The sequence below is a fragment of the Gigantopelta aegis genome, chromosome 6, assembly GCF_016097555.1.
Source record: "Gigantopelta aegis isolate Gae_Host chromosome 6, Gae_host_genome, whole genome shotgun sequence".
In the NCBI taxonomy this organism is placed as follows: Eukaryota; Metazoa; Mollusca; class Gastropoda; order Neomphalida; family Peltospiridae; genus Gigantopelta; species Gigantopelta aegis.
In genome coordinates this window covers 59,278,110-59,286,364 of record NC_054704.1, presented here as the reverse complement: position 1 = coordinate 59,286,364, position 8,255 = coordinate 59,278,110, and the positions used below count along the sequence as shown (strand labels likewise).

The 8,255-nt window shown below is 36.5% G+C and overlaps 1 long non-coding RNA gene across 1 annotated transcript; it reads right to left on the bottom strand.

Annotated features, from left to right (window-relative positions):
- Positions 1–7,110: 7,110 nt before the first annotated feature.
- On the bottom strand, positions 7,111–8,255 carry LOC121376090. The gene is made up of 2 exons (XR_005958402.1): positions 7,873–8,255; positions 7,111–7,245 (listed from the first exon to the last, which is right to left on the bottom strand). It is a non-coding gene; the product is annotated as an uncharacterized LOC121376090 (long non-coding RNA).

Genomic DNA, 8,255 nt, shown 5'->3' with positions numbered 1-8,255 from the left:
AGTGGGTAGGTGTAAACCACTTGCACCGACCAGTGATCCATAACTGGTTCAACAAAGGCCATGGTTTGTGCTATCCTGCCTGTGGGAAGCGCAAATAAAAGATCCCTTGCTGCCTGTCGTAAAAGAGTAGCCTATGTGGCGACAGCGGGTTTCCTCTAAAAAAATCTGTGTGGTCCTTAACCATATGTCTGACGCCATATAACCGTAAATAAAATGTGTTGAGTGCGTCGTTAAATAAAACATTTCTTTCTTTATTTAACGACGCACTCAACACATTTTATTTACGGTTGTATGGGGTCTGATGATTATTAAATCAATATGCTTTATCTTTGGTGTCATTAAACACCCCCCCTCCCCACCCCAACTTTACCCTTTCCAAACGAAATAATATTTTTTGAATTTGTCGATTTTAACACGTAAAATTAAGAAGTGAAAACGTTCATCGTCTACTTTAGTATATTTTATTTTCAAAATATATACATGATTAATGTGTTACTAGTATACAAACTAAACTTTGAAAGTTCTACTAACACTTTATAAAATATCAATTCTGAAATAGGAAGGTACGACTGTCGATAATACGTTGTCAAGATCAAACCGGTTTTAACTAAAGACTCGTACAGCGCAAGATTTCTCTTTTAATTTTTTGAGACGAACTGTGACGGTACATGCTCTTAATCTCTTTTCGCCTGTGGCGATATTAATTGTTTTAGAAGGCCGTGTGTAGTTCCATTGCACTTAAGCCCAGATGGGCAACTTGTTATGTAATACTTCTGCGCAACGGTCCTAGATCGGTACGCCTAATACACACCCAGAGCAGGTGTGGAGGCCATGTGGCTAGTAGTTACGTAATATCTCCGGTAGTGCTGTTTATGGCCAGGAGATTGCTCGCGGTTGGCGACAGCCAGACTGACGATCAGAGAGAAATATACCGACTCTGGGAGAGGTGGAATATCAGATGATAAGATTCGGTGCCGCGATTTACCCCCAGGCGATATTTCGATTTATAATAAATAGCTAGTGTTTTAGAGTTAAGAGGAGAAGCAAAAAGGACGGCTCCCAGGGAACGTTGTCCGTTTGGACTTTGGTAAATATATATATTATTTCTGCTCTGTTGTATAACCTTGATGTGATTGATGTGACTTTTAAAATATTTTAATACTGTATTATACCAATATTCTTTAGACAGTGTCTTCGGTCATCTGACGAAGTAAATCGTAGAGTTTATGTTCTAACATTATATGAGTATTTGGTAATATAAAGCTTAGCCAGTCATCGTAGAAGACCTAGGTAAACTGTAGGTTATTGTCTTTATTGTGATAGGTACCAGTATTAATTCTGTGTTACAAGGTTACTGAATGAGTAGTTAAGGGTTAATTAAAAATTAACCAGTTAGGAATAGTGTTGTAATTCCTTTATTAATTAAGTTCTCCTGGCAGCGTTTCTCAATTATCACACGTTACTGAACGAGTAGTAAGGGTTAATTAAAAATTAACCAGTTAGGAATAGAGTGGTAATTCCTTTATTAATTAACTTCTCCTAGAAGGTTTCTCAATTATCACACGTGTGGGTGTTGTGTCACGGTGAAGTGATTCGCATATTGTGTAAACTAGACACCTAGAGATTAACTAATTAAGTGATCAGTTCTGGGTTGTTATTACTGTTGTTATTAATTAACTACTACGGCTGTACGTTTGTCAGCGTAGGTTAATACAGATTCCAAAGTGTATTGTGTTTTTGTTGTGTTTTCTAGTGAACTATACGTGCTATAATAATATATACTTTATATAAGATCGTATCTCTGATCATACCTAGACGAACCAAAGCGGTTTTGAACTGCCTGTTACAGAGAGATCTAATAGATATACAGTTAGGAGAGATATTTGGATAATCGTGTTTTATTCAGTTACGGGAATTATAGAATCCCCGTGACACGAACCCTACAATTTGAAATCGACAAACATACGTGTTAACTGAAATTGACAACAGACTGTCGTTTGTGCTTTGCGAGCTATGGCGGCACGGGCGACGAATCAAGCGTATACGTTTGACGATATCCGTTCGTAGCGAACACACACGACTTTTTTAAAAGTGCATTTGAGCTTGTATTTCACATTTGTACATGATTTTATAATATGATAACCAGATAATGCAGGCGCGTGCGCGGGGGGTGGGTGTGTGTGTGGGGGGTTGGGGGTCGAACCCCCCCCCCCCGCTCAAGGCGAAACATTTTTTGTCAGAAAGCAGCTCACCAGACACCTCGACTCCCCCCCCCCCCCCTGCAAAATTTCCTGCGCACACCCCTGTGATGCAACTTTAAGTAATAATTTAGCCAACCTTTGGACGGAAAAACATGCGACAGTATACTGGTTTTTTGGTGTGTTTTTTTACGCTATACATTAAACCGAATGACCACTATGCGAATCAGTCAAAATAATTTGCAAACATTTAACGAAAAACGACTGGCTGGTAGTAGGCCACATTTGTGACGCTGGAAAACATGTTGTAACCGTCTAGATTCTCTCCCTTGCTAAATACCATGCATACGCGCCTGATAATAATAATAATAATAATAATAGGTAATAATAATAATAATAATAAATGGTAAGTTTATGTTCCGACTATTTATTATTTTATTTCAGCGGTTGTCGTATATATAGCCTCATTACTACGAGTCTGTTTTTGCTGTATTTTTTTTATGACTTTTCACAAGAAGAGTTCCAAATTTTAAAAATGAAATTCCCTCGATCGTAGTTCAATTAAAATGTTTGGATCATAAAATATCTAGGTTTGGTATTCCAAATCAATGTAATTTCCATTTATAATCCATATTTTGAGAAGTAAGGCCCACTAAATCCGTTACTGGGTGCCTTTAAAGTAAAATATACACATAGCGATAATATTAGTAGTGGAGTTTAACCGACAAGTTTAGAAAAGAGAGACTGAACATTTGGCAGACATTATTCTGGAATATATAACAGTGTTTTTGAAGCCAGTGGAAAATGGTAACATATATTATAATGTTGAAATATTAACATAAACCCTAACGTCGTTATAAACGTAAAATCGGAAAATAAGGAATACAAAGCGGACGTTATTGTTTTCGCAACATAATATATTTATTTAGCCTATCAGGACAATCTAAACAATACCCCATTCATTTCCAACTTTTCTTTTGCATAATAGTGAAACAATGTTAGATAAAAATAAAGGCAATGTACATGGGCGTTTTAATGAACATGTGACGAAAGCTAGTGACACGGACTAAAAAAAAGTAGGCCCTACTAATCAAAATTAAACCCAGGTGATTTTCCAGTCTTATATATTAGTTATGAAAATCCCTGGAATAAAAACCATAAAAATGTGTCAGTATTAGTATGACCTGTTGTGGTATTCAAACAACCGGTAGAAAAAATGACAATAAATGACTCTTCTTTTTTTTACTGCAAAACATATGTAATTTGGAACAGACTATAACACCCAGATTGATATTGATTAAAGCTGACAGGTGAAATCACAAGTACTAAGCTAAGCAGAAGGGTGGTGTCAGGTGTGTTCAATATAAAACTGGGCGTTTTCATTGTGTGTCAGTATAGTTTCACTTTTACAACGAACCCCTATGGATAACAACTGTTAAGCAGGGCCTTACTGGGGAGGGGCGGCCAGGCTATTGCTACGGCCCCCGAAGATATGTATATATTTGTTTAAGTAGCCGTTTTGTCAAGCTCGGGGAGACCCTCCCCCTATTTTATTTTCAACGAGGTACAGCCCATCATGTTCGTAGTCTGAATAGATTTAGAAATGTGTAATTCGGTGGGAGTGTTCACTGGTGTTCATTGAACAGTTTTAATCTTCTTGTTTTGCAGATGTGGGAAACTGACATACCACATCCCTTTTCCGCAAAGCTATTTGGGCTACAGCTACACCCATGTAGCCATAATAAACACCTATCAAAACAATATCTGTAACTGTAGCCAGGACAGTGGGTACAGCGGTGACATGCACGACAGAATGTTGGGCGATGCACCATCACAGCCAGAACATGCAGTCAGTCAAAATGCTGGCCACGTATTACCAAAGTGTGCTGCCGAAGACGGGCTTTGTCGAATACTTCATCGTATCAGAGGAAGACACGGACACAGAAGTGTGGAACACTGAAGATGACCTAGCCAAAGCAGAGGAGTCACACACAATGATTGTGTCCTTCTCTCATCACAGAAACACAGTGATCCTGCTCTCTCTCGGTAAATGAGTCACACGGGGGCACTGCTCTCTGGAACTGCTCCTGACGTCAGCCATCAGAGATGACACGTGAACGTTGTCTTTGACAGGCCTGATCGACAAACACACTAACCAGCCCCTGACAAGCAGACGGCAGTTGAGCATGACGGAAACCAACACACACACACACTACTACCACTAACTGACAGTGACGCAGCAGTCGACAGAGACACTGACAGTGACACCACCATGGTACTTGAGAGTGTCCTTTCACTTACGACAGTTGATTCTGACCCTCAGTGTAAACTGTTGCTTAAAATCCTACACTGTTAACCATTATTGAGATAAGAAAAAAGAAACGTTTTGAACATTAGAAATGTAAACAGTAATAACAAAGGTCATATCAATGCGTGACTTTGTCATCAAAATATAATTCACATTTTAAACTCCTGTATACTCAGTCAAAAATAAGTTATGTTTGGTTTTCAGTTGGCACACTATCAAGTATTACAATGTATGTCAGGACAATGGTCTAACAGTCCACCCAGTACTTGCTACTGCAAATTGGTTTTATCTGGTTTGCTAACATCAGTTGGAACTAAGAAGTCATCCCAATAAAACTCAGTGGTATTGAGGTGTTTGATGTAATTTCAACTGCTCTGTTTGCAAATACCAATCAACCCATTCTCAGTAGAATTTTAACGTCCGATTTGTAAATATAATTATGTATATAGAAAATAGTATTTTTTATCGGTACGAATTTCTGATAATAATAATCCTTGTTTCAGGACTAGATGATTTTGGGGAAGTTTAATATATTATCTTAGAAGGGTATTTATGAATACGTAATCCAAAATAATGTAGCTTAACACTGTAAATTGTACAAGCAGATAGTTGGAACAGCTTTAGTTGATTTCATTAACATTTATCACTCATGTCCTGTTTATGAGAAGACTCACATTACAATGTGACAGTTGTATTTTATTACCAAAAATATTATAGTTTAGTGTAATATGACAAATGACGTATAGTGCAATAAATTTGTGAATTATTAAAATGTTAAATGTTAGCTGGTTTCATCTAGATAAAACTTTAACAAAAGGTTAATGTCCCTGAACATAAGGTGCTACCAGGTAACATTTAGCAACCAGATAAGCAAATAAATTTATAATAAAAGATTATTCTGTCCATGGTGTTTTATTGTTGTATGTAATAAAATACGTTTCAGTTAACTGGTAGAAAAATGCTAAAATAACATGTAATATTGCTAAATCAATTTAAAACAGACTAACATTACTTAATAACCAATTACAAAATATATAATGTGACTTTTGTGTGCATTACAAAGGTTTTAAAAGTATAAACAATTTACCAAAACTTAAAACAGTAAACGTAAATGTGCACAAATTAACAACAAATGGATACAGAATAATACTTATGATGAAGACAGAACCTACACTGATATACATGTATAGACAGGACAACCATTTAATAACACGATGATATGACCATGATGGCAGTGACTCTTGTTATCAACTCAACAATAATGTACAGTGTTATGGAATATTAATACTACTTTATGATGTTTCATTGTAAATGAAACTACTGACAGTACACAAACTAACAACATGGCTTGAACTTAATAATTTTTCACTGATTGCAATTTTGAGGTTGCTTAAGTTAATTTTTTTTAAAGTTAATTTTACCGCAAATAAATTTAACTAAAAGGTTATTTTGCTGTATTAGTCATATTTCAAATGCGCCAAATTGCAAGGGGCAATAAAACTCAATATATGGCTATACAAATGCAAAATTAATGTGCACACACAAACGGCAGGCTGAACTTGTCCCTGCACGTAGAACTGGATTCAACTGGGTTAAAACTACATCCCTGGAATATTTTTATTATTTAAGCATATACAGAAAATTCAATTACGTTTGGTGTATATATGACGCCGCATTCCGCATTGGTTTCACTACGCTGGCTTATCCAGGTCAAAAACAGAGCCATGAAAGTATAGAATTCCCCAACAAGAGATCACGTGAGATTTCACAATTTTTGAACAAATTTAACTGTCTTGATTGAGGGGTCGGCTCATATCTCCAAAACATATTTATATCCATAGAGGTATTGTCACGGGGATTCTATAATACTCGTAACTGAATAAAACACGATTGTCCAAATATCTCTCCTAACTGTATATCTATTAGATCTCTCTGTAACAGGCAGTATTTACCCGAGTATGGCTCGTCTAGGTATGATCAGAGATACGATCTTATATAAAGTATATATAATATAGCACGTTTAGTTCACTAGAAAACACAACAAAAACACAATACACTTTGGAATCTGTATCAACCTACGCTGACAAATGTACTGCCGCAGTAGTTAATTAAAGGGGTACTGAGCGTACAAGGCTTCATATAAAATGGATTAATAGCCTTACAAAGTATAAGGGAAAATTATATATAAATTAAAAAAATATATATTTATATTTAAAAACGAGCTCAACCGTGTACGAAAGTAAAAAACGTAACTCTTCTTTTTGTAACACTACAACAGTCATGCGTGACGTCACAGGTGAAACAGCCATGTGGGGAAAACACGTAATGGCCGCATAATGGAAGCTCTTATCATCGATTAAGTTAATTGTTATTACATCTTTGTTCGCGAGAAATCGCGTTTCTATGAATGGAAAATGGTCCTTTGTGCAGCTGTCAACTGTAGTAATGATTCAAGAAGGGTCAAAGGCATTGGGTATTACTCGATACAGGCGAGAGAGAAAACGTACCAAAGTATATATGGGTACATAATCTTCGGCGAAAGAACTATGTTGTCACAAAACACTCTGTTCTGTTCAATAAAAACAAAACAATAAATGAATGTTGTCTTGTTCATATATTTATTATACCAAATTGAACATCAAAGTGTGCACTTATGACAAATAGTTGCGTAGTAACGTGTGACAACTTCACCAACATAAAAATGCTACACTGAGAAAATCCTGACGATCTCGCCACAGCCTGAAAAAGTGAAATAATAAGAAATGTAAACTTAAAAAATGTTACATTACATGATGAAACAAACCATAAATGTGTACTTTACGTGTATTTATTATAATAAACTGTAAACTTAAACAAGAAAAAACAAAATCGACACGGGGCGAGATCGCCAGGCTCCGTTGGAAAATCCTGGCGATCTCGCCCCGGCTTGCAAGTAAAATCGTCAGAAATGTAAACTACCAATGTATTACATTTTACAACAAGAAAATCAAAACATGACTACTGCACATGTATTTACTTAATGAAGTAAACATAAAACAGCTTGTAACTTGAATATTGTTGAGTTATAATGTACTGGCGACTTCGCTAAACAGACATGCAACACGGAAGTAAATATGGCGATCTCGCCACAGCGTGTCCCAACACAAAACTAGTAGTATAAGTGGTATAACCCTGTAGTTTTGGCACAAAAACATGTTGATAATGACAGTAGATATATACTATAATATATGTTGTAATATATGTCTTCTAGCAAGTCTAATATGTATGATAACTTCGCCTAACGATGAAAATAAGTCCTGGCGAAGTCGCCCCGGGCATTTTGTCGCCGATTTGGTCTACTTCTAAACAACAGATACTTTCTTTTACCGTGTCCATTGGTCTGCAGTTGCCACACAAACACCAATCTCGGTTTCCCAATCGCGCAATATTTTCGACATTTTCTTCCAATTCATCGCCTGAAGATAATCCTATGTCGAAGTCCGACTCACTATCATGTTCGGAACGTTCGGGCTCAAACATAAACGATTGGTAAGCCATTGATCAAAGCGCTAATGTAAACAAATCTATCAAAAAGCACATGGTTTCACATATTGTTTACTGGCTGGCTGTTCACGTGCTACGTCACAGCCAATGCACGCGGCTTTTCGCGTAGTTATTTTATCCATGCGCGTAAAATAGAAACCGTGTTAATATTGTCAATTAATCCTAAACCCGTTAACATATTAAACATTTTATTGCATCATTCTTCA